The following is a 27,882-nucleotide window of genomic DNA, read 5'->3' as shown; positions in this document are numbered from 1 at the left end:
TGAGCCTGTTGGTTTCACGGCTGCAATTATTCCTGGAACAACTTCTGGCAGATATCTGGGTCTCGAGTCCTCAAGGATCGACGTTTGAACACGTTAAAGATTACATCTTCACCCTGTGGCTGCAGGGGACCTCTTATAACTTTTACCCCTTGAAATCCAATTCTTTTCCATAGTTCAGTTCAGTTCAGTAGCTCAGTCGTGTCCGACTCTTTGCGACCCCATGAACCGCAGCACGCCAGGCCTCCCTGTCCATGACCAACTCCCGAAGTACACCCAAACCCATGTCCATCAAGTCGATGATGTCATCCAACCATCTCATCCTCTGTCGCCCCCTTCTCCTCCTGCCCTCAATCTTTCCCAGCATCAGGGTCTTTTCCAAAGAGTCAGCTCTTCGCAACAGGTGGCTAAAGTATTGGAGTTTCAGCTTCATCATCAGTCCTTCCAATGAACACCAGGACTGATCTCTTTTAGGATGGACTGGTTGGATTCCTTGCAGTCCAAGGGACTCTCAGGAGTCTTCTCCAACACCACAGTTCAAAACCATCCATTCTTTGGCGCTCAGCTTTTTCATAGTAATCTATCTTATACTCACTTTCCCAAATGTTGTTTAACATCTTCTTATCCTCCCTTCTTCCTCTGACCCATGAACTCCTTCAAAATCCTAACCTCAACTATCTATTCCAGACCCTTAATTTAACCCATACCCTTCTCAATGCTTCCAACACACAATTGGCTAAAGACTGCTGGATATATCTATCTGTAACTCCTCTGGGAGATTCAGCCCTTCCCACATCCATCCTCGACTGGACCACAGGTAACATGTCCCTACACCACTCATACCATGGGGAGCCTTTAGTCATCTCATATCTTAAATATCTTCACACTAGTGACCAAATTTGAAATTCAGACATACTCTTAGAATCTGGCTCAGATGGTAAAGCGTCTGTCTACAATGCGGGAGACCTGGGTTCGATCCCTGGGTTGGGAAGATGCCCCGGAGAAGGAAATGGCAACCCACTCCAGTACTCTTGCCTAGAAAATCCCACGGACGGAGGAGCCTGGTGCAGGCTCCTTCATCCATGGGGTCGAAAAGAGTCGGATACGACTGAGCGATTTCACTTCACTTAGAATCTTTACTCACTGAACTTCCCTCCTTCAACGGAAAACCTCCAATAGGAGGCCCTATCACCCAGAGAGTAACACTGTTACAACCAGCTCCTTTTTGCATATCCAGAAATTCCCAAAACAGTTCATATGACCAACCCATGGGCACAATCCCAAGCTCCATGTGCAACCATACCTCCACCTTACTCTTTGCAACTAGAAAGGCTATATATAATGTTTCTGGTCCTACAGGACACTCTTTAACCTTTACAGGGCGGTTTCCCTCAGCATATTCCTCCATCTCTCCCATCGTTGGGGCCACCTTAGTGGGGTCTCTGAGCATCCTTGAACGATCAAAACCCCCTTGACTTCTCTTCGCCATTGACTTCAGCTGCTATATTACGACACCTGGCCTATTTTTCCTGTGTGGGATGTCTACATACCTCTGTCCACCTACTAACTGGACCGGGACCTGCACCCTGGTATACTCCAGTCCAAACATTTTAATAGCCCCCAAAGATCAACCCTTGCCTATTCCTCTCATCCACAAGTGAATAAAACAAGCCGTTCATTTCATTCTCCTCTTAGTAGGACAAAGAACAGCGACTGGAATTGGAACAGGAACCGCCAGCTTAACCAACTCCATCCAAAACTACCAGACACTATCTAAAGACCTATCAGGCAGCCTCCAGGAAATAGCTCAAGGCCTAATAACTATCCAAAATCAATTTTGATTCCTTGGTGGCCACCATATTACAAAATAGAAGGGGATTAGATCCACTCACTGCAGAGAAGGGAGGTCTGTGCCTTTTTCTAGACGAATCCTGCTGTTTCTAGGCCAACCAGTTGGGTATTGAAAGGTCACGCTGACCACAGGCGGGAAAGCGCCAGCCGGAAAATGCTGACAGAGAAGCCCCCGCCGGAAAGTCCCGGATAAGTCCCAGGGACAGACATCCACCAATCAATGGCCCGTTGCCAGGCAGACTGATGGACACAAAGGCGCCAAGACTCCGGCCAATCAAAAACTGGCACGAGACCAGAAAGTCCAACCAGCACCCTAGAGCCCGACCCTAACCGTATATGGAAAGGTCCCGCCAAGTCCGTAGCCGCCAGGGTATATAGGTGTCGCCCCCCCCTTCCCGCAGGCTGCAGACTCCTGCTTTCCCCCTGCTCGCGCCTGGGAGCTCTGCCTGGGAGCGATTGCCCAATAAAAGCCCCTTGATACTCCGACGCTCTCTTTGTCTTGCCGCGGCGTTCTTACATTTGGCGCCCAACGTGGGGCTCAAGGTGAGGGCCCCGGCTCACGCCGTGCGGGCCCCCTCGAGTTCCACCGCCGCGGCCATACACACCTCAGCCACGGACCAACCTCCCGGACGGCAGACGATGGGGTAAGTCCCTCCGGCTTTGGGTCCCGCCACCCTGGGCGACCACTTCCTAGGGCCAGATAACCGGTGCACGCTTATCGGGCCCTTATCCGGCAGCTGTGCCTCCTCCCGGTTCTCAGCTCGTGCCAGAGACGTCCTAATTGGCTGAGTAACCCCCAGTCTCTCTCGAGACCTCCGATCTGGCTGCCTCTGTTTGCCTGGGGACGCCTGGACAATAGAGGCTAGCCCCCAGTCTCTCTCTCTCTCAAGACCTCCGATCCGGCTGCCTCTGTTCGCCCGGGGACGCCCGGACAATAGAGGCTAGCCCCACGTGGTCGCCATGGGGTCCGCGGCCTCCAAACCCAAGTCCAATTTGTCTACTCCACTAGAATGCCTGCTACCCAACCTAAAAAATCTGAGGTTAATGGGCTACGTCCGGCCAAAACGGCTCACTTTTTTGTGCTCAGAGGCTTGGCCTCAATACCCCCTAGACAATGATTCCCATTGGTCCCCCACAGGGATGATAGACTTTGATGTCCTCTGTGATCTAGATAATTACTGTCAGAGAACGGGAAAATGGTCCGAGGTCCCCTACGTACAGGCTTTCTGGACACTGCGCTCCCACCCTACCCTTTGCACAACCTGCTCCCCGACCCAAATTATGCTCACCATGGCTCCTAAACAGCCCACCTGCCCAAATCCAGACCCTCCCCCCCCACAAAGAATCGCCAGGCCCTGAGTCCTCTGCCTTCTCTATTCCCCCAGAAGACCTGGTTGCCCCCCCCGCCCCCCGCCGCCCTATGTTCCTCTGACTCCAGCAGCTCCCTCCCCCACTCCCACTCCCCTAGCTGCCTCAACAACACCTCCCCACACTTCCTCAATCGATACAAAACCGACTCCAGCAGCTCCCTCCCCCACTCCCACTTCCCTAACTGCCCCAACAACACCTCCCCACACTTCCTCAATCGATACACAACCAACTGAAACTATACACCTCCCTCCTACTCCCATTCTCTATCCTCCATTACCTCCCCTAACACCCTCCCCATCACCGGTCAGCTCACACACACAGTCCCACAGACAGCCGTCCTGAGATTCTTCTCCCTGTGCCCTGGCCCCCCTACTCCCTCTGAGACAAGTAGCCGGAGCCTAGGGCTTGGCACAGGTCCAAGTCCCCTTCTCCCTCCAAGACCTGTCTCAAATCGAGGCCAAGCTTGGGTCATTCTCATCCAACCCTACCCACTACATCAAGCAGTTCACCCAACTGACCTGCTCATACGCCTTAACCTGGAAAGATATCTATGTGGTCTTAGGTTCCACCACCACCCCAGAAGAGCGACAAGCCATCTGGACAGCTGCTAAGACCCAGGCCGACCAGAGACACTTCGCTAACCCCTCTCTGGAGCGCCCCCCAGGGGCCCAGGCAGTCCCGGACACAGACCCTAACTGGGACTATCAGGAAACTGGGGGAGGCGAACTCAGGGTCAGATATATGGTAGAGTGCCTCCTGGGTGGCATGGAAGCCACTTCTAATAAAGTGGTCAACTTCCTCAAGCTGGATGAGATCACCCAGGGCCCTGACGAAAACCCCGCTATGTTCTTAAATAGGCTGACAGAGGCCCTTATCCAATATACCCGACTGGCTCCAGACTCCCCAGCCGGAGCAGTCACTCTGGCCAATTGTTTTATCTCTCAATCCGCCCCCGACATCCGAAAAAAACTGGCCAAGGCTGAGGGCGGCCCTCAGACTCCCATACAAGACCTGGTAAAAATGGCCTTTAAAGTTTACAATGCCCGGGAAGAGACTGCAGAGGCTAGTCGTAAAGCCAGACTGAGACAAAAGGCCAAACTCCAGGCCAGCCTCCTCAACCAACAAACCCAGGCTCTGATAGCAGCCCTGCGGCCAGCAACGGGCTCGGGCCCACAAAAACCCCCACCGGGGGCCTGCTTCAAATGCGGCAAAGAGGGACACTGGGCCAAAATGTGTCCTAACCCAAGACCGCCCACAAGGCCCTGCCCAAAGTGCAGGCAATGTGGGCACTGGGCAAGTGACTGTCCCTCGGCCTCTCGGGCCCTGACCCCATGGGGTAAGGGGCCAGAGCGACCCAGGATGACTCCAAGCCCAGACCCCACCCTACAACTGCTGACCTTCGATGAAGACTGAAGCCGCCCAGACTCGGGAACCCCGATAACCCAAGCCGAGCCCAGGGTAATGCTCCAGGTAGTGGGTAAGTCGATCGACTTCTTGGTTGACACGGGGGCTACCTATTCGGTCCTTTCCTCTTTTGGAGGCACCTTGCGTCCTTCCCAGGTCTCGGTAATGGGAATCGATGGCCAGCCGTCACAGCCTTTAGAGACCAAGCCCTTAAACTGCCAATTAGACAACTGCCTATTCACCCACTCCTTTCTAGTTATTCCCTCCTGCCCGACCCCTCTGCTAGGAAGAGATATTCTAACAAAACTCAAGGCCACACTTCACCTAGCCCCAGGGCCTTTCCCTTCCACAGGCAGATTCCTACTGCTACTCACCGGGTCCTCTAGCTCCCAGATAGATCCCCAGGTTTGGGACACCGAGATCCCAACAATTGCCCAACACCAACCCCCAGTCCTCATCCACCTAAAAGACCCCACCTGTTTTCCGGCTCGGGCCCAGTTCCCCCTGTCCCAGCCCAACCTTCGAGGGCTTAAGCCAATCATTGACCGCCTCCTGGGACAGGGCCTACTGGTCCCCACCTCGTCCCCATGTAATACCCCCATCCTTCCGGTCCGTAATGCCTCAGGAGCCTACCGACTAGTCCAAGACCTCCAGCTTATCAACGAGGCCGTTGTCCCTACACACCCGCTGGTCCCCAACCCCTATACTTTATTGTCCCAAATACCCACGGACACCACCCACTTCACGGTAATCGATCTCAAAGATGCATTCTTTTCCATCCCAATCCACCCGACTGTCAGTTTCTGTTCACCTTCACCTGGACTGATCCTGACACCAGACAGGCCACTCAACTCACGTGGACGGTCCTGTCTCAGGGGTTTCGAGATAGCCCTCATTACTTCAGCCAGGCCCTGGCCCGGGACCTGGCCCTCTTAGCCCTAGTACCCTGCTCCAATATGTAGATGACCTCTTACTATGTAGCCCTTCCAAAGATCTCTCAAAACAACACACCACAGCTCTCCTTAACTTCCTGGCCTCCAAAGGATACCAGGCCTCACAGTCAAAGGCCCAACTCACCCAGTCCTCAGTTACTTACCTGGGATTACAAATTACCCCCACCACCAAGGCCCTTACAACCGACCGTTGCCAACTCCTCCGGTCTATCCAGTCTCCAACTAACGGAGACCAAATCCTGTCTTTCCTGGGCCTGGCGGGATTCTTCCACCATTGGATTCCCAACTATGCCTCGCTGGCAAGACCCCTCTATACAGCGGCAAAGGAAACCCCACAGGGGCCACTCTCCTCACAAGACGAGGTCACCCGAGCCTTCCTCACGTTGCAGTCCGCCCTGACATCTGCCGCTCCCCTCTCCCTGCCTAATCCAAACACTGGCCAGACCCCTCTATACAGCGGCACAGGAAACCCCACAGAGGCCACTCTCTTCACAGAACAAGGTCACCCGAGCCTTTCTCACGTTACAGTCCGCCCTGACATCTGCCGCTCCCCTCTCCCTGCCTAATCCAGACTACCCATATCATCTCTATACTGACGAAAAGGGGGGAATAGCCTTTGGGGCCCTGGTACAGCCGGTGGGCTCTGAGTTGCTGCCTGTCACCTTCATCTCCAAACAACTAGACCCCACTGCCAGGGGATGGTTCCCCTGCCTACGGGCACTGGCAGTGGCAGCAGCGGTTTACATGGACGCAAAAAAGTTACTTCAAAATCAACCTCTAACCATTTTCTCCCCTCACCGCCTCAGTGACCTCTTGGCTTCCAGATTCCTCTCTGGCCTCAGTGACTCCAGACTACAGCAGTTCCACTTAATATTCCTAGACAACCCGCAGGTCACCGTGGGACGTAGTTCCCAGCTGAACCCACTGTGCTTCCCTCTCTCCCGATTTCCTCAAGAGTCCCTGCTCACCAGTGTACCGAGATCTTGGACTCTCTGACACAGCCACCTCCAAACCTCTTTGCAGAGCCACTGCCGGATCCCAATATAACCACGTTTGTCGACGGGAGTTCCAAAAAGGACCCAGATGGGCGCCGGGCAGCGGCCTACGCTGTAGTCACCCTACAGAAAGTCCTTGAGGCCCAACCCCTCCCACTAGGAACAACTTCCCAAAAGGCAGAACTGCATGCATTGACCCGAGCCCTACACCTAGCAAGAAACAAAAGGGCCAATATCTACACAGACTCTAAGTACGCTTTCCTAATCGCCCACTCACACGCAGCAATCTGGAAAGAGAGAGGCTTTCTCACAACTAAGGGCTCCCCAATATGTAATGCCTCCCATATTACCAGACTACTGGAGACCATCCCCCTGCCAAAAGAAGTAGCCATCTTACATTGCCAGGGACACCAGGCAGCTCGCAATGAAATAGCCCAGGGTAATAATTTGGCTGACCAAGTGGCCTGGCAAGCCGCCCTGCAGCAAGAGGCGGTCCCTCTACTGGTCCTGGAAACTTCCTTTACCCCTAAATACACCAAGGCAGAAATCAGAGCTCTACTCGCCCAGGAGGGGACACAAACACATCCTTCCAGATGGATCACCCTACATGAAAAACTGGTCCTCCCTAAACAACAAGCCATCACCATCATAAAGCAGATCCATGACACCCTCCATATCGCACCACGAGCTCTCTTAACTTTCCTTAGCCCGCTCTTCTCCCCTCTTCACCTTAGACAGGCCATCCAGACCGTACATCGCTCCTGTCTGACCTGCACAACGATCTCTCCTCAAGGAGGGCTCCGGCCCCCCCAGGAAACCCACCAGCTGAGAGGACATCTGCCCGATCAAGATTGGCAGGTGGACTTCACTCACATGCCCAGACACCAGGCTTATCGTTATCTGCTGGTACTCGTGGACACATTCTCAGGATGGGTCGAGGCCTTCCCCACCTCCTGCGAAACGGCCGCAATAGTATCCGAAATGCTGGTCAAACACATCATCCCCCGGTTCGGACTCCCTAGCTCCCTCCAATCCGATAACGGGCCTGCTTTTGTTTCGCAGATAACCCAGCAGGTAGCTGCAGCCCTCAACATCACCTGGCATCTTCACATCCCGTACCGACCCCAGTCATCGGGTAAGGTAGAACAGGCCAACGGGGTCCTCAAGGCCCACCTCGCCAAGCTCGCCTCAGAAGTGCGGCTCTCCCGGGTCGACCTCCTCCCCTTGGCTCTCACCCACATCCGCACAACACCGCACTCAAAGACAGGTTTGACCCCCTTCGAACTGCTGTACGGCAGGCCCTACCTGCTGACCCATCTGCCCCCAGAGAAACCACCTCCCCTGGCCAATTATCTGCCCCTCTTCACCCGCCTGCGTGCCTTACTCAGGGAACACGCAGATCGGGTCCTGCCACAACCTGGAGAAGGTGACGGTTCCATCAGACCGCTGTCGCCTGGGGACCAGGTGCTACTCAGGACCCTGTCTCCCGGGCCCCTCCAACCTCGTTGGACGGGTCCTTACACAGTAGTCCTGACCACCCCCACTGCAGCCAAGCTCTCAGGCCTCGAACCCTGGTACCACGTGACCAGGCTCAAACGAGCCCCCCCAGGCCTTCCAGAAAGAGATCCAGGCTTAGACTCGGGTCCAAAGGCTTCGCCAGGACACACACACCAGTCCTCTCTAACAGGGCCCACAAAATTAAAAATCTCCCAGACCCCCTTCCCACCAGCGGCCAAAGAATGACAGGTACCCTCCTATTGCTTGTTCTCCTCGGTCAGACCTACGGGGGATTTGATGACCCTACTAAGGCGAGGCAAATCCTGGCCAGGCAAATGGGAAAGCCTTGCGACTGCGCCAGGGGGACTCTCTCCCAATATCCCGAGGGAAGGGTCAGACACGTCCAATCAGTCAACTGCGGGGACAAAATGGCTTACAACTTTATAGGGTCGGGATACGAGTCTTCCTCAAATGGATACTCACACATTGGAAAAGCCAATTCATGGCAATGCGTTAAAGCCATCCAGACCCCAGAACCCCTGCCCCCAGGTCAGCTCAAGAACTGCTCTTGCTTAGAATACCAGGAAACTCTCCACTCTGTATGCTACCTTAAGGAACAGGCACGCCAATGCAGGGGCCCAAAAAATAAGACTTATTGGACTGCAACACAAACAGGACACTTCCTGGGTACATCGGGCCCAGGCCCTTCATCACCTGCGTGCCCAAATAAGGCAGGTAAAGAGGTCTGCTGGAACCTAAAGGCACCCATACACGTCTCAGACGGAGGAGGGGTCCAGGATATGGCACAAAGAGAACAAGCCCAACAAAGACTCCAAGAAGTAATGGACCATTACTTTCCAAAAGTCCATTACCATCCCCTGGCCCTGCCTGATTGGCAGGGCCCTCTACAACTAGACCCAGCAACTATAAACTTAATACAGCTAACATGGAACACCCTAAATCAGTCCAGCCCCGAGTGGGCCCAAGATTGCTGGATATGCCTAGCCGTTGGAACCTCTCGCCCGCTAGCCATGCCGGCCAACCTCTCCCAACTGGTCAACACCTCTGTAGACCCAGCAGCGTATAAAGTGACACCACCCTTGCGGGTACAGCCGATAGAAGCCTCAATAGGATACTGCCTAAGAGGCCAAATAACAGACAATGAGACAGCTCTAGACGTGGGGGTGGGAGACTTTGCCAGCTGCACCACAATACAGAACATCACTACCTCAATATGCGCCCCTCATCCCCTGGTCTTTGTCTGTGGAGGAAACCTGGCCTATACTTTCCTCCCTACAAACTGGACTGGAACCTGCGTACTCACAGTCCTGCTCCCAGACATTGACCTGATATCAGGAAAAGAACCAGTCCCCACACCCACTCTAGACCATGTGGCCGGAAAAAAAAAGCGAGCTATCCAAATGGTACCCCTGCTGGTGGGACTGGGCTTATCCACCAGCTTAGCAGCAGGGGCAGCAGGGATCGGCCTCTCACAGCACACATAAGCCAAGCTCTCCCAACAGATCATATCAGATGTCCAACATGTGGCTGACACCATGTTAGAACTTCAGGGGCAAATAGATTCTCTAGCAGAAGTTGTCCTCCAAAATAGACGTGGGCTAGACCTCCTCACCGCCCAAGAGGGCGGCACATGCCTTTTCTTACGGGAAAGATGCTGTTTCTATGCCAACCGCTCAGGAATAGTCCGGACTAAGATTAAGGAACTACAGGATGACCTGGAACAAAGGCGCAGACAGCTCCAGGAGAGCCCTCTCTGGACCGGACTCAGTGGTTTACTCCCATACCTCTTGCCCCTTCTAGGCCCTATACTCCTGCTGGTTACGAGCCTCACCATAGGCCCCTACCTCCTCCAACTTGTTTTTCACAGGGTCCAAGAAATAGCGCAGGCCGCGACCGGATGGGCCATGATACTAACAGCTTACACTCAACTCAATCAAGAAGACATAGACCCACCTCACAATCCTGCATAAGCTGACCTTTCGTCCCAACCGGGCCTGACCCCCACGTCGCCCCCGTTCAGCAGGAAGTAGCCAGAAGACAAACATCGCCCCTTGTCCTATACCAAAAAGGCCAGGATGAAAGGTCACCCTGACCACAGGCGGGAAAGTGCCAGCCGGAAAACGCTGACAGAGAACCCCCTGCCGGAAAGTCCCGGATAAGTCCCAGGGACAGACATCCACCAATCAATGGCCCGTTGCCAGGCAGACTGATGGACACAAAGGCACCAAGACTCCGGCCAATCAAAAACTGGCACGAGACCAGAAAGTCCAACCAGCACCCTAGAGCCCAACCCTAACCCTATATGGAAAGGTCCCGCCACATCTGCAACCGCCAGGGTATATAGGTGTCGTGCCCCCTTCCCGCAGGTTGCAGACTCCCGCTTTCCCCCTGCTCAAGCCTGGGAGCTCTGCCCAGGAGCGATTGCCCAATAAAAGCCTCTTGATACTCCGACGCTCTCTTTGTCTTGCCGCAGCGTTCTTACAGGTATTGTCCAAGAAGCTGCAAAAAAACTTACAGATCAAACCTCATGAATCCTCCAGAGATTAAGCATCTCCTGGCAGTCATGGTTAACAGATTGGAACTGTATGCCTTGGGTTTTACCCCTTCTTGGACCATTCATTTTTATCACCCTCCTACTCACCTTTGGGCCTTGTTTGTTTAATCTTTTCCAGGGATTCCTCCAAGACCAAGACTGAATCCAAGCAATTTCCCGAGACCAAGTCAAGACTGTTCTTTTGCTCAAGACCCTGACAGCTAAAACAGAGAATCAACACTACAGGCCTGAGACTTCCTTCCTCCCAGACCACAACCCCCTGACCCTCATTTATCAGCATGAAGAAGCCCTGAACATTAATGACGCCCACCTCTCTTTCTTTTTTTATATATATCCCTTAGGGTCTGGAATGAAGGAAAGTTACACAGCTCAAAATAGCCTGGAGTTAAAACTCCCCTCTGGGCCCTCCCCACCATTCTATGCAAAACAAAGAATTCTCTCCCGGAAGAATAAAATGGACATTAAGGTTGATTATGCCCAGCTCCCAGGTGATCCCAGCCTCTGGCTGATCTCCAGAATTCCTTGACCGAGCTGTTTAAGAGATAACTACTCCGAACAACCTTGGAGAAGGATAGGCCCCCTTAAGGCAGTAGATTTCCACATATACGTCTATATATACTCACTCTTTTCTAGGGTTAGTGCAGCAGCTCTCTGATCTGACTGCTGCCCCTTCTCACCTCATTAAAGGTGATCTGTTCCTGTAAAGTGCTGGTCTTGTTCTTTTTCCGAACCTCGCCTTCTCTAACTCCCTTACCCTACATATACTGACTCCACCGTCTTTCTAGTCAAGCCCTTTGGGGGTCATCTTTCCTCAGTGGCAGCAAATACTAGCGAGTAATAAAGGATATTTCCACTTCCGTTAACAGGAATTCTCATTGGGTCACAAGAGACACATCCCTAGACTACTTTTCTCTACCTTTCAGTTCCTGCCTGTGCAGCACTGGCCTTGAGGCGAACATTAAAGAGAGGTTACAAAAACCTGCAAGACTTTCCAAATATCTTCTCTCACAATGACCTCAGCTACACAAGAAAAACATGCCTGGAGGTCCTCAGGACTTCCCTGGTGGTCCAGTGGTTAAGAAAATCATGGCTGGACATCCTGAGATTTGTGTACACACTGATCCTGCACATCAGCCATTGTCACAAACACACCTGTGGGTGCACTTTTGGAAGATCTACATTCCACTGAGTTGGCTGCTGTCTCCTCTACTCACTAATAATCTAGTGTCTGTAGCAGTTTCGGTTTCCCCTGGCCACTGTAGTCTTACAACCAGTGACTGTCACTCATAGAATTATGGACATCAGGGCACATGCTCTTTGCAAGACCTAGACAGGAGAGCCCCCTCAACAGAGCTGACACCTCCTGTGATATCCTTTAGGAACAGGGGAAAAAATTCATGCTGCTTCAAGAACTTGAGATTATCACATCTCACCCCTCCCCAGGCTGATGTCTGAGATTCCTAAAACTCATAGAGGCTTCAAACAAGGACCAAAAAGCCTTGCCCTCTTTCCTCCGACTTCACTGGTACCAATGCAAATTTGGCCAAAACTGGCCAGCCAATATTTTGCCATCAAACTATCCTCCCTGTGGCCCCTAAAAACCATTCACCCTTCATGCCTGCAGAGCCCAAACCTCCTTGTAGAAAACCTCTCGCAGTACAGAGAACACTCAAAAATAAGAGAGTCCTTAAACAATAAGGCATCTATATTGCACAAACCAAAACAATGTGTGGCATGCAGTCTGGTCTGGTGACTTGCTAGCTAGAAAAATGAATTGTGTGAGAACATGTCCGTGAAGAAGGTTGCCCTTCTCTGTACATTTCATTAACTGAATTCATAGGGACTGGGCTCTAACACATGGAAGAACAGAGGTCAGCTTCTCTGAGCGCACTGGGCTGGTGACTGATGCACTGTGTAGACCTGCCAAGTGACAGAAATAAAGTGGCAAAAAAAAAAAAAAAAAAAAAAACTGGCAGTGACATAAATCTAGGAAGAGCCGCAGACAGGTTAGAAAGTGCAATATAGCCACAGATGCTTCCTGCAAAACTGAAACTTAAGGGGTATCTCCCCTTGCAGACAACTGGAAGTAGGAGATTGAATTCAGATGGACAGCTCCTCAGTTTCTTCCAGTGTCATTATCCTGAAAAGGAAAATTGCACATTCTCTTGCACACTCAAGACCTTTCTCCACTGTAAACTCTATCACGTATAATGAGGCAAATTCTTTAGGAAAAATCTTCCCAAACTCCTGTCATGAATTAAAACTTTTCTTGTGAACTCTCTGTTGAGAACAAATGGTGGAACTAGAGGTAAAGGTTTTCTCACATTCACAACACACACAAAAACCTTTCAACATCTGTGAATACTGATGTTGAAGGACTGCAGAACTTTTCTGAAATCTTTTTAAAAGATTTCACTGCACTCATACTTCCTTGATCCAGTGTGAACTTGTGGATGATAACAGAAGCCCCACCTAGATGTAAAAGATTTCCCACATTCACTGCATTTATAAGGGCTTTCTCTAGTGTGAAGTCTACAGTATTCAATGAGAAAAGACTCTCTCTTAAAGGATTTCCCACATTCAGTGCATTCATAAGGTCTTTTGTTTGTGTGAGTTATCTGATACTCGTGAGGAGTAGAACTAGAGGTAAAAGATTTCCACATTCACTGCACTCATACGGCCTCAATCCCATATGAACTCTCAGATGATAACAGAAAGTGCACTTAGATGCAAAAATTTCCTACATTCACTACATTTATAAGGCTTTTTGCCCAGTGTGAGGTCTACAGTGTTCAATGAGAGAAGACTGTCGCTTAAAGGATTTCCCACATTCATGGCACTCATAAGGCCTTTCTCCAGTGTGATTCCCCTGATGATAAATAAGGCTCCTCTTAGTGGTAAAAGATTTCTCGAATTCAGTACACTTATAAAGCTTTTCTCCTGTGTGAACTCTCGGTGTATAAGAAGGTAATATCTTTGGATAAAGGATTTCCCATATTCACTGCACACATAAGGCCTTTCTCCTGTGTGAAACCTTTGATGACAGGGGAGGGTGGAACCAGAAGAAAAACATTTCCCACATACAGAGCACTCATAAAGCCTATCTCCAGCATGAGTCTTATGATGATAACACAGGGCAGAACTGAACATAAAACATTTTCCACACTCCTTGCACTCATAAGGTCTTTTTCCTGTGTGAATTCTCTGATGATAACAGAGGGTAGAACTAGAAGTAAAAGATTTCCCACATTCACTGCAATCATAAGGCCTTGATCCATTGTGAATTCTCTGATGATAACAGAGGGTAGAACTAGAAGTAAAAGATTTCCCACATTCACTGCAATCATAAGGCCTTGATCCATTGTGAACTCTCTGATGATAAGGGGGGCCAGAACTAGATTTCCACATTCACTACATTCATAAGGCCTTTTTCCACTACGAACCTTGCAGTGTTGAATGAGGTAAGTCTGATAACTAAATGATTCCCAACACTCACTACACTCATAAGGCCTTTTTCCACTACGAACCTTGCAGTGTTGAATGAGGTAAGTCTGATAACTAAATGATTCCCAACACTCACTACACTCATAAGGCCTTTTTCCTGTGTGAACTCTCTGGTGGAGAATGAGTATCAAGCTATTGGTAAAAAGATTTCCAAGTGGTAAAAGATTTCCCACATTCACCACATGTAAAAGGCCTTCTTTCTCCCTTGTGAAGTCGCTGGTGTAGGATGAGAACCGAGCTATAGGTAAATGATTTCCCACATTCACTGCAATTGTAAGGCCTTTCTCCTATGTGAACTTTCCAGTGTACAATGAGAAAACACTTTCATTTAAAAGATATCCAACATTGAGTACACTCACAATGCCTTTTTCCATTGGGAACTATTCACTGTCAAACTAGGATGCATCTATGGCTAAAAGACTGTACACATTCACAATACAAGTAATTTCTCCAATGTGACTTCTCCAGGGATAAATGAGGACAAAGTTTTGACTAAAGAAATTCCCACATTTGCTGTACTTGTACTGCCTTGCCCCAGTATGAATTCTTTGATGCAGACTGAGGATCGAGGTTCACCTGAACGATTTCCCACATTCACCACACACATGAAGTCTTTTTCTAGTGTGGACTCTCTGGTGCACATAAATAAGGATTTGTACTTGAATGTTTTCCTACATTCACTGCACACAAAACAATGTCTTCCAATGTGGACACTCTTGTCTTGAACAAGTGTGTGTTTGGGGTTCAGGGTTTTCTTGTGTTCTCTCCCAGGTTGTAATGACTTTCTCTGCTTTGTAAAGTTGGCTCATACTGGACAATATTGTCTGGCTTCTCCCTGGTGTGAGTGGACTGTTGCTGGAGATGTCCTGAGGTGGCCAGAAAGTCTCTTAACTTTCTCACAGGAAGAGGGCTTTTCTGACATATGGAGTTTGCAGCACTTCACAAACAAGGCCCTGTCTACATCATTTCTGAAGGATTTCTTTTCAATGTACTGCTTCTGGTGTTTTTGGAGGTTTGCACCAAAATGAAATTGTTTCATGTGTATTATATACCCGAACACTTTCTGGCTGTGTTGTGTTTCTTCATGCTCTGCCAAGTGAAAAATACTTCTCAAGACCAGACTACACTTCTCACAGATGTGATTCTTCTGGGAAAATGAAAGTGCCTTAGGAGTCCTGGCCTGTGTCAGGCCTATAGAAATGTTATGTTGAAAGGGTGCCTCTGCATCCTGTCCTCCACAGCAGCAACCTGAACACACACACAAAAAAAACCTGTGATGAAATAAATGCAAATAAACATGTCAACTTTCTGAGGAGGAAGCAACATCATCATAAAGGTAATGAGTCATATCCAGGGGCGAGTCTGCAGGATGCTTTTCCGGAAAGATCTATAATTCCACTGGGGAAGTGGCATTCCACTACTTGGCATGACTGTGCCTCTAAGGCAAAAGAATGGTATCCTTAACCAGGGGAAGGACATAAGAATATGGTGCAACACAAAGTTGAGCAGCACATTCTAGAGCTTGCTCATGTGCCAGAGGATTCCTGCAGGACCTATTCTGCAATGACATGAGACTGTGTAGAAGCAAATGTCCAAACCCAGGAGAAACCCAGCTGCTGTTCAAGGCCAATTTAAGGATGAGTGGACACCTCATAGCACATGTGAACCAAAGTTGCAGAGCAAGAAAGGAGGAAGTATGAGAGAAAGGACCAAGATATGAAATCCAGAGAGATGAAGCTTCTACCTGGGCTGGAAGTCAGAGTAGATATAACAGTGGAGTAAAACTGACTAGTCAGCAAAGTATTAACAACAGGACAAGAAAGGTAGACAAAAGGGTGTGACACTAGCAAAAACCCAAAAAATCCCGATTAAATGAGAAACATTTCTTATGTGACCTGAACACAGTCCTGATGTCACACCCTCCCCAGATTTCCCAGAAAAGGTACTTGTGAGTTCATCTTGCAGCCTTCTCTACTCAGAACCCCTACAATCTTTGGTGCCCCTGACCCCAGCTAACAAAGGTGCAGAGCCATTATATAGCTTGTCCCTCCTGATAACCCAAACTGGCACACCCGACCTAGCCAGTAACTTTGCAATCAATCCAAGTTAAGGTCTTTCCTCACGAAAACCAGTCTGAAAATTCAGATGTGACTTATCCATCAAATGCAAAAAGATGACCAAAAGGCTGTAAGAAACATGAAATATCAAGGAAACATGACATCACCAAAGGAGCATAACTTTCCAGCAAGTGAACCCCCAAAAATGCAGATCTATAAATAACTAGACAAAGAATTCAAAATAAATACCTGAAGGAAACTCAGCCAGTTCCAAGAGAACACAGACGGAAATTCAATGAAAGCAGGGGAAGAAAAAAAAAAAAAACAAGAAAATTAACAGATTTGGAATTACCGGGCTGTCCAATGGTCAGGGCTTTGTGCTTCCACTGCAGGAAATACGGGTTTCATCCCTGGTCAAGAAATTAAGATTCTGCATGAGGTGTGGTGTGGCCAAAAAAAAGAGAGAGAGAGATCTGAAATAGAAAGAAAATAAAGGAATTAAACTCTGTAGCTGAAGAATACAATAAACGAAATGAAAAATACAATAGGGAACAGTCAACTTGATCAAGCAGGAGAAATATCTGTGACTTTGAATCAGGTGATTTCAAACCATCCAACCACAGGGAAGAAAGACTGAAGAAAGCCTACTGAAGTAAATTATGGGATGTTATCCAGGAAAATAATATTCACATTGTAGAAGTACCACAAGAAGTGACAAAGAAATGAGCCAAAGGTTTTTTTAAAAAAGAAATGGTTGAAAAATAGTAGCGAGAGTGGGCACCCTTGTTTTGTTCCTAAAGAAACAATAATTGAAAAGGACACATGTATCCTAATGTTCAATGCAGCACAGTTTACAATAGCTAGGACAAGGAAGCAACCTAGATGTTCATCAACAGATGAAGAGATAAAGAAGTTGTGGTACATATATACAATGGAATATTATTCAGCCATAAAAAGCAGTGCATTTGAGTCAATTCTAATGAGGCAGATGAACCCAGAACCTATTATACAAAGTGAAATCAGAAAGAGAAAAATACCATATATTAACACATATATATGGACTCTAGAAAGATGATACTGATGAACCTATTTGAGAGCAGCAATGGAGACACAGACATAGAAAACAACTTGTGGACACAGTAGGGGAAGGGGAAGGAAGGATGAACTGAAAGAGTAACACTGAAAAATATACACTATCATATGTAAAACAGATAACCAGTGGGAATTTGCTGTATGATACAGGGAACTCAAACCTGATGCTCTCTGACAACCTAGAGGGATGGGATGGAGTGAGAGGTGGGAGGAAGGTTCAAAAGGGTGGGGGTATATGTATACCTATGGCTGATTCGTGTTGATGTAGGCAGAAACTAACACAATATTATAAAGCAAGTATCCTCCAATTTACACATTTTAAAAAAAAGAAAGAAAGAAAGAAATGGTGGAAACACCAAAGGAACTACAAATCAGTCATACAAAAATTAACGAGTTGGTAATTGTAAAGTCCTGACAAAATTTTCTCCATTCTCTTTTTTGTGCTTTTTGGTTTGTCTGCTTTTTAATTCTTGGTCACACTATATGCACAATCTTAGTTCCCTGACCAGGGATAGAACCTGCACCCCCTGCAGTGGATGTTCAGGACTGCCAGGCAAGTCCTCGCCATTCAAAAGACACGATGGCTGAGGATAAAGCCCTCATCAAGAGGGCAGAACACATTATAAGTAATATGTATCTAACATCAGAGCATTTAAATGTGTAAGGCAAATATTAATAAACTGGAAGGCAGAAAAGACAACAATGAAATAATATTAGCAGACTTCAATACCCATCTTTCAAGAAAGGGTAGATTAACCAAATAGAAAATCATTAAGGAAATACTTAATGACACTTTAACTCAAGCACTGAAAAAATACTGAATGAATCTTTAGACCACCTGAGCCTAACAAACACACAGAATATTCCAATCAACTACAACAGAATACATTCTTCTCAATGGACACAGAACACTCTCTTTAAGAGAGGTCACATATTAGGTCACAAAACAAGTCTTAACACATTTAAGAAGACTGAAATCACGTCAAGAATTTTATCCATCCATAAGGGTTGGGAACTAATAATCAGTAACATAACAAGCTCAGTGGCTCAGTCATGTTTGACTATTTGTGATTCTATAGACTGTATCCCATCAGGTTTCTCTGTCCATAGAATTTTTCAGGCAAGAATACTAGAGCAGTTTACCATTTCCTACTCCACTGGATCCTCCCAACCCAGGGATCAAACCCACATTTCTTTAATCTCCTGCACTGGCAGATAAGATTCTTTACCACTGCACAACCTGGAAGTCTCCAATAACATATATTATCATTGTGAATGCTGGAAAGCTAAAAAATATATGGACATCAAAAAAGACACATGAGGGAGGGGGGGATCGGGATGGGGAATACATGTAAATCCATGGCTGATTCATGTCAATGTATGGCAAAAACCACTACAATATTGTAAAGTAATTAGCCTCCAACTAATAAAAATAAATGGAAAAAAATAAAAAGACACATGGCCATTAAAGAATACATTCCTGAATGTGTTGAAGAAAAAAATAAGAAAAAATTATCTTAAGACAAAATAAAATGGAATCAAAATATGCCAAAACTTAAAAACAACTAAGCTCAAATCTAGAAGGAAGGAAATAATAAACATTAGAGCAGAAATAAATAAAATACAGACTAAAAATACAATGGGAAGATTAACAAAGCTAAGAGTTGATTTTTGAAAAGAATCAAAATGGACAAACCTTTAGCTGCATGAAAAGAAAAGATTCAAGTAAATGAAATCAGAAATGAAAAAGGAGACACTACAACTGATACTGCAGACACACAAAGATCATAAAAAACTACTATCAACAATTAAATGCCAGGACATCCTTGGTGGTCCAGTTGTTATGAACCCACCTGCCAATGCAGGGAACATGGATTTGATCCCTGGTCTAGGAAGATTCCACATGCTGAAGAGCAACTAAGCCCATGTACCACAACTATTAAGCCTGTGTGCTCTAGGGCCCACGTGCTGCAAGTACTGAGCCCAACCACTGCAACTACTGAAGCCCAAGTACTTACAGCCTGTGCTCTGCAACAAGAGGATCCCCCACAATGGGAAGCCCACACACTGAAATGAAGAGTAGTCTCCACTTGCTGCAACTAGAGAAAGCCTGTGACAAGCAACAAAGACTCAGTAAAGCCACAAACAATTAACTGCCAACAAACAGGAAAAACTAGAAAAAAAAAAAAAAGAATAAATTCTTTGAAACAGACAATCCAGCAACAATAAATCATGAAGAAAAAAAATCTGAACAAGTCAGTAACAAGTAAAGAAACTGAATCGTTAATCAATTATCTCCCAACAAACTAAGCAACAAAGATATCTTTTACAGCACAGGGAAATATAGCCACTGTTTTGTAATAATTTAAAATTTAGTATAACTTTAAAAAAATTTTTTTGGCTATGCTGCATGGCATGCATGGTCTTAGTTTGACAACCTAAGATCAAACCCATGCCTTCTGCAATGGAAGCATACAGTTCTAACCACTGGACCATCAAATAATTTCCCAATTAATAAAAATATTGAGTCACTGTGTTTTACCCTGATACTGACATAATATTATAAACCAACTATACTTCAATTTTTAAAAAAATAATTTATAATGACAAATTGTCCCAACAAAGAAAAATGCAGAGTCACTGGTAAATTCTACCATAATTTTAAGAACTACTGTCCATCCCTCCTCAACTCTTCCAAAACACTGAAGAAACACTTCCAAACTCACTTTCCCAGGCTAGAAATATATGTCAATACCAAAGAAAGCTATGGAAATTACAAGAAAATAAAAACTACATGCCAACATCCTTAATAAACATAGAAGAAAAAAATCTCCAACAGAAAGTAGCAAACCAAACTCAACAGTGTATTAAAGAATCTTACACCATCATCAAATGTGATTTACTCCTGGGATACAAGGATAGTTTTTCATATACAAGTCAATAAACATGACACATAATGGAATGAAGGATACAAATCATATGATCATCTCAATAAATGCAGAAAAATCCCTTAACAAAATTGAGCATATTTACCTGTCAAAAACTCTTAACACTTTAGGTGTAGAAGGAATGTAACTCAATACGATAAACCCATATACAATAAGTCCATGCTAACATCATATTCTTGTCTGGGAAATCCCATGAACAGAGGAGCCTGGTGGGTTACAGTCCATGGGGTCGCCAAGAGTCAGACCTGACTGAGACACATACACATAACATCACACTCAAAGTTTAAAACCTAAAAGCTTTCCCTCTAAAATCAGGAACAAGAAAAAGATGCCCATTATGTTCATTTCTATTCAGTATTGTTCTAGAAGGCCTGCTCAGATCACTAGGTCATGAGAAAAAACTAATAGTAATAAAATCACAAAAGAAGCAAAACTGTGTCTGAAGAAGACAAGATCTTATATACAGAGGATCTTAAAGGCTCCCCCTTAAAACTGTTACAACTGTTAAACAAATTCAGTAAAGTCACAGGATACAAAAATCAATATGCAAAAATCAGTTGCATCTCCAAAACCTAACAATAAAATATCTGAATTAGGGCAGCAATTATATTTATAATATCAAAAACAATGAAATACATAGGAATAAATTTAACCAAAAAGATCTGAACACTGAAAACTATAAGACACTGATAAAAAAAAGTGACACAAAAATGAAAAGATAACTCATGTCCTTCTACTGGAAGAATTAATAGCATTACAGTATCCATGCTACCCTATGCAATATACAGATTCAGTGCAATTCCTATCAAAATTACAATGTTTCACAGAAATAGAAGATGAATCCTGAAGTTCATATAGAGCCACAAATTACCTCAAAGAGGCAAAGCAATCTTGAGCAAGAAGATCAAATCTCAAGATATGGAACTTCCTGATTTCAAAATTCACTGCAAAGCTAAAATAATCAAAATAGTATTCTACTGTCATAAAAACAGACACACAAAGGGAATGGAACAGAATAAAGAACCCAGGAAAAAGTCTCAAACATATATGGTCAACTAATCTTTGACAAGAACACATAGTGGGGAAAGGGCAGTCTCTTCAATAAAAGGTGTTGGGAAAACTGGATCTCCACATGCAAAACAATGAAACTGGGACTTCCCTGGTGGTTAAGAATCCACCTTGCAATTCAGGGGAAGCAGATTCACTCACCTATGACCCCACATGCTGTGAAGCAACTAAGCCTGAGGCCATGTGCTCCAGAGTCTGTGTGGCACAACTAGACAGTCTGTGCGCTGCAACAAAAGATCCCTCATGACACAATGAAGATACTGTGTGCTGCAACTAAGATCCAATGCAGCCAAATGAATAAATAAATATTAAAAAAAAAAAACAAAAAAAAACAGTGAAACTGAACCCCATTAACAGTAATTAACTCAAAGTGGATTAAAGGGTTAAACATAAGACCTGAAAGTGTAAACTTGCTTGGAGGCAAAAAACAAGGAATAAGCTATTTGGCAGTGGTCTTCACAATGATTTTTTTTTTTTTTTAAATATGACATGAAGGTACAGTGAAAATAAAATATATAAAAAGTGAAACTACATCAACCTGAAAAGCTTCTGCAGAGCAAAAAAAAAACAATGAACAAAATGAAAATGTAATCTAAAGAATGGCAGAAAATTATTTGCAAGCCATGAACCTAATAAAGTGGTGATACTTTAAACACATAACATAATCAAATCAGCAAAAACAGAATAATCTTATTAAAATATGAACAAAGGATCTGATTAGATGTTATATACAAATGGCTAACAAGTACACGAAAAACTGTTCTTTCTCACCAATCACCAGGGAAATGTAAATCCAAACCACAATGAGATATTACTACAAAACTAGTAGTAATAGATAGTCAGGATGGCTATCGTCAAAGAGGTAAGTGCTGGCAAAGGTACAGAGATACGGGAACCCTTGTACACTTGGTGGGAAGATAAATTGGTATAGGCATTATGAATAGACAGTATGGAAGTTTCTCAAAAATTCAAAATAGAAGTACCATACAATCCAGCAATCCCATTTTGTGGAATATAGCCAAAAGAAATTAAATCAAATGGGGGAAACATAATCTGCATTCATGTTCGTGACAGCATTATGGACAATATACAAGATGTGGAAACAACCTAAGTGTTCATCCATGTATGAATAGATAAACAAGATGTGATATACTCACACGTACATATGCACATCTGAAATATTATTCAGCCATAAAAAACAGGAAGTCCTCCCATATACATGGATGAACTAGAAGGACATTATGCCAAATTATGTATGGTATCACTCATGTAGAATTTAAAACAAAGAAACAAAACACGTTGAACTCACAGAAACAGAAGTTGTTGCTCAAAAGGGACACACCTTCAGTTACAAGATGGTGCAGTCCATTAAACTCACTGCAAGACTACAGACCTCCAATTCTTCCCCATGAGGATTCAGTACAGAAAAGAGGGAGTGCAAACCACCCAGCCACAACTTCCACAGCAACTACCCAGAAAGCTGGGAAAACAAGCAGTGCCAGTGGTCCACCTGAGAGAAGGCAGAGCACCCCCGTGGAAAAGGGGGGTGAGCCAGGATCCAGAGCTCACTCTAGGTATCTGGAAAGGCTTTGAGAGTCTTACCCAGTGAAGATATGAGTGCAAAGTTTTCCAGGATCACACTGAGGTACAGGCATCTCTGAGCCTCATCAAGAAGCCTCTATTCCTCCGAGGAGAAGTACACAGCAATGTCTTTAAAGTTTAAACTGTCCTGTCAACATAGGGACAAGGAAACAAGGTTCTGAGAAGCCACAGTCCATCACCACACACGTCTACCCCACTGTCATCCTCTCCTCCCAAACTCACCTCAGAGGAGATACCAGGACCTGGGGCTGCTAATGCAGCCTTGGGTCATCCTTGGTCACATGCATCACTGTAGTCAGCCCTCAGCAATAATACACAAGGGGATATATATATATGCCATGTAAGCTCTGGGCCAGGATAGCAGAGCCCTATCCCTCCCATCAAGCAATTCCCCTGGAGTCTCCCAGACTATATGTACAACACACAGTCAAACCTGGGCTCATGCTTCACTATCAAGTCCTGAATACCAGGCCTGTGGGGCCATCAGCTCACAGTACCTGTGCATGTGCACATCATTTTATAGACTATCTCTAACATCATCATTCCCCACTCCTACAGTGTGGGGTTACACTCCCACAGTTCTGCCACCTTCCTGCTCTATAATACAGGTTTCACCCTGGACTCATTCACACACCCAACACATAGCTTCCAGAGACTGCTTGACATTCTAAAACTGTCCAGTACCACCCCAGACCTCTGATGAATCTCAGTGCCAGGGAAAGTCCCACATGTTGCATTGCAGGCCTCTCTACCTGCTTCTGATCCCTGATTCAACATTAGCCATGTATAATGCAATGTGTGAATCACACACACCCATGACACTCTTCTAGTTCTGTGATACATTGTTTGATCATTTGTCCCCTCAACAGTCACAACCATCTACTCAACCCTCCTTAAAATCTCAGCCCTTACAGTCTCCCTGTAGCATGATGACTCTTGACTACATTTACCACAGACCTTATCCTCCAGCAAGACTAAAACACTCTAGGCTCCATCAAGGTTCACTGCACAATTCTAGTGAATCTGGATAATATTAAGTTAGCAGGAGCACTGGCCTCAGTGCCAATTTGTTTCAATTATTTCTCTGCCTCCCAAGCCACATATCTTTTTTTTTTTTTTAATATTTCAAGCTTTTTATTTTCTATTGGAGTATAGCTGATTAATAATGCTGTGACAATTTCAGGTGGTACAGTGGTTAAGAATCCGTCTGCCAATGCAGGGGTCACAAATTTCATTCCTGGTCCAGGAAGACTACTACAAGCCATGGAGAAACTAAGGCCATGCTCCACAACTACTGAAGCCTGCTAGTTCTAGTGCCCCAGCTCTGCAACAAGAGAAGCCACCAAAATGAGAAGACCAATCACCTCAAGAAAGAGTAAACCCCACTTGCCACAACTAGAGAAGGCCCACTTACAGCAACACCCAGCACAACCAAATATAACTTAAAAAAAAAAAAAAAAAGGCCCGATTACCAGATCCCCTGCTGTTTGTTCTTAAATGAAAAAAATGAAGGCCTCTGTACCCTGCTCCCAGTTCACACATGCCTCCAAGTATTTGCACATGCTATCTGTTCCTGGGAAAACCTTCCATACTAGTTTATATTAGTCATCAGGAAACAGAACATGTGTATGTTACCCTTGTTCTGCAGTCAGGACCCAGAGTTGGATTCAGGTCCTCACATTCAAGAGCTGAGATTACATCAAGGCAAGTCTCTGGACACAATACCCTGACACTCTATAAAGTGAAAGTCAAAGTCACTCAGTCGCGTCCGACTCTTTGCGACCCCATGGACTATATGATCTATGGAATTTTCCAGGCCAGAATACTGGAGTGGGTAGCCCTTCCCTTCTCCAGGGATCTTCCCAACCCAGGGATCAAAGCCAGGTCTGCCATATTGCAGGCAGACTCTTTATCAGCTGACCACTCTCTATGGGTGGTATCAATACCAGTGAGGGACTGGGACACCATCTCCTGCATTGTGTAGGATCCCTAAGCGCTTTTCCAACCATCAGAACCTGGAGGAAGAGGAAGGCAACTGTGGCTGGGCTCCAAGTATGCAGGACTCCCCTGGATCCCCACCAGGCCTTGAACCTGGACTTGGGGTTAACTTACTAACCTCTGTGTTTCAGTCCTCAGAGCAGACTCATCAGATCCCTGACCTTGGAAAAGGATGCTATTTCTCTTTGCCGCAATCTGTTCGTCAACCACCTCCAATCTGTTCCCTCTCTGAGCAGGATTTTGATGACCTTTAAAACCCTAACACATATGGGATTTCTCTGGTAGCTCAGTAGTAAAGAATCTGCCTCCCAATGCAGGGGACACAGGTTTGATCCCTGGTCTGGGAAGATATCACATGGCGCAGAGCAACTGCACCACAACTACTCACTCCAGCTACAGTCGGAGTTCTGCCAACAAGTGAAGCCACCCCCCACCCTCTGCAACTAGAGAAAGCCCTCCAGAGCAAGGAAGAGCCCAGTGGGCGGAAACGAAGACACAATGCAGTGTAACAACAACAACAACAACAACAACAAACCACTAACACGTAAGTGTCCCTCTTCTGTCCACTAGCCTCCACCGCCTCCAGGTCAAGCAGAAAAAGAAACAACCTCTCTGCCAGTTCAGGTACACTCCCTCAACTCGGCCTCCTGGAGACAAAGGTCGGAATCCAGGTTTCCCAAACCCACCCGCCTCAGTCCGACCTCCAAGCCTCTGCACCTGCAGGTACCTGTGCCCATCACCCTCTCCCAGGCGTCATCACGCTGTCTGTCAGACACACGGACCACCCACGACCGCCTCACCATCCTGGAGTCTGGGGCCTGGGCAACGGGCACATGAGCAGGCGCCCTGCACTCAGGGCTTAGTGTCTGGTGGGGTGAAGGCGGTGAGAGCCCACCCGGCCAGCGTTACCTGGAGGTGGGTCCCTCAGCGCGTCACCGCCATCAGACTCTGGCCGGAGAGGCAGGGGGACGCGGGCAGGGACTTTCCTCTCCCCGGCCTGGCGCAGGGTACCCCGGTCGCCGTTGCAGAACCTCAGAGTCCACTATGTGGCGTGGGGACAGTGCCTGCTCTCGCGCTTTTTAGATCCGGTCACGCGGTCCAGAATCAGCGGCCCCCAATCAGGAAACTCACAGCAGTTTAAAATGGCCGCTAAAAGCAGGATACCGGAAGTCCCGCCCCAATGGGCCCGATGTGAAGAATTTCCCCGGAAATGCATTTATGTGGCTCTTCCTTCCTGCGCGCAGGATCTTCTGGGTAATATTGTTCTCATGACTTTAGCGATTACCAGAAAGTGTGTTCTCCTTTCTGAACAACCACAACCTGCTCCAATTGGCACCGGGAAGGATGCTGGAAAACAGTCATCTTACCTTGAGGAAGGAAGGGCTCTGTTTCTTGTTAAATGCAGCAAAGTGACAAAATTTTAGACTTCCTGAAGTTCAATCAGCTCCCAGAAGATAAAAATAATGAGGTTGTCAACTACAGATTGGCACTTGGCATGGTACTTGCCGCCTACCTCTACAAGGATTAAATCGTGTGCTGCTCCAGCTGTTACTTCAACACCCTCTGAAAGTAGTTCTGAGTGGAAAGCAGAAATGAAGCATTCTATGCTGGGGGTGGCGGGGGTGGGGGGGAGCAATCTGGCAGGACAGGTCTTCAGTTAGATGTTCTCAGGAGCAGATTTTATGAGCCCAATTCTTATATCTCCTCGTATCTAGAAAAGCACTAAAATCCTTCATGGTGATAACTGTTTCCTTGTGACTCAGAAATCTTCCTGAAACTAGCAGAAACCTTCTCATAAAAATATGCGCTTGATTGCATGTACTCTCCCTTCACCAAAGTCACATATACACTGACCTTACCCCCACCTCTTTGGAGCATTTTCTCAGAGTTATCTGAGGTGCTGTCTCCTGGGGTTCAGTCCTCACTTAGCCCCCAAATAAAACTTAACTTGCAACTCTCTTTTCTTCTTTTTTTAGTCAGTAAGATGCGCTCAAATGTCCTCTAAATGGCCATATTACTCTAGAGCCATTCAGATATAAGTCAGCAAGTTCAGTTCAGTTGCTCAGTCGTGTCAGACTCTTTGTGACCCCATGGACTGCAGCACTCCAGGCTTCCCTGTCCATCACCAACTTCGGGATCTTGCTCATACTCATGACCATTGAGTTGGTGATGCTATCCAACCATCTCAGCCTCTGTCGTCCCTTTTTCCTGCCTTAATCTTTCCCAGTATCAGGGTCTTTTCCAATGAGTGAGTTCTTTGCATCAGGTGGCCAAAGTATTGAAGTATCAGCTTCAGCATCAGTCCTTCCAATGAATATTCAGGACTGATTTTCTTTAAGATTGGCTGGTTTGATCTCCCTGCAGTCCAAGGGACTCTCAAGACTCTTCTCCAACATCACAGTTTAAAAGCATCAATTTTTTGGCACTCAACTTTCTTTATGGTCCAACACTCACATCTATACATGACTACTGGAAAAACCATAGCTTTGATTAAACAGATCTTTGTTGGCAAAGTAATGTCTCTGCTTTTTAACATGCTCTCTAGGTTTGTCATAGCTTTTCTTCCAAGGAGTGTCATTTAATTTCATGGCTGCAGTCACCATCTGCAGTGATTTTGGAGCCCCCCAAAATAAAGTCTCTCACTGTTTCCAGTGTTTCTCGATCTATTTGCCATGAAGTGATGGGACCAGATGCCATGATCTTCGTTTTCTGAATGTTGAGTTTTAAGCCCGCTTTTTCACTCTCCTCTTTCACTTTCATCAAGAGGCTCTTTAGTTCTTCTTCACTTTTTGCCATAAGGGTGGTGTCATCCATATCTGAGGTTATTGATATTTCTCCCGGCAATCTTGATTCCAGCTTGTGCTTCATCCAGCCCAGCATTTCTCATGATGTACTCTGCATATAAGTTAAATAAGCAGGGTGTCAATATACAGCCTTGACATACTCCTTTCCCGATTTGGAACCAGTCTG

At 46.3% G+C, this 27,882-nt stretch overlaps 1 long non-coding RNA gene across 1 annotated transcript; it reads right to left on the bottom strand.

The window, feature by feature from the left end:
- Window positions 1-12,222: 12,222 nt before the first annotated feature.
- Window positions 12,223-27,022, bottom strand: LOC122420724. Its single transcript, XR_006263363.1, has 5 exons — window positions 25,822-27,022; window positions 22,915-23,041; window positions 16,557-16,677; window positions 14,171-15,395; window positions 12,223-14,086 (listed from the first exon to the last, which is right to left on the bottom strand). It is a non-coding gene; the product is annotated as an uncharacterized LOC122420724 (long non-coding RNA).
- Between the last annotated feature and the right edge of the window lie 860 nt (window positions 27,023-27,882).

Source organism: Cervus canadensis, chromosome 18 (genome assembly GCF_019320065.1).
Source record: "Cervus canadensis isolate Bull #8, Minnesota chromosome 18, ASM1932006v1, whole genome shotgun sequence".
NCBI classification, from domain to species: Eukaryota; Metazoa; Chordata; class Mammalia; order Artiodactyla; family Cervidae; genus Cervus; species Cervus canadensis.
This window is presented reverse-complemented; position numbering and strand designations above follow the sequence as displayed.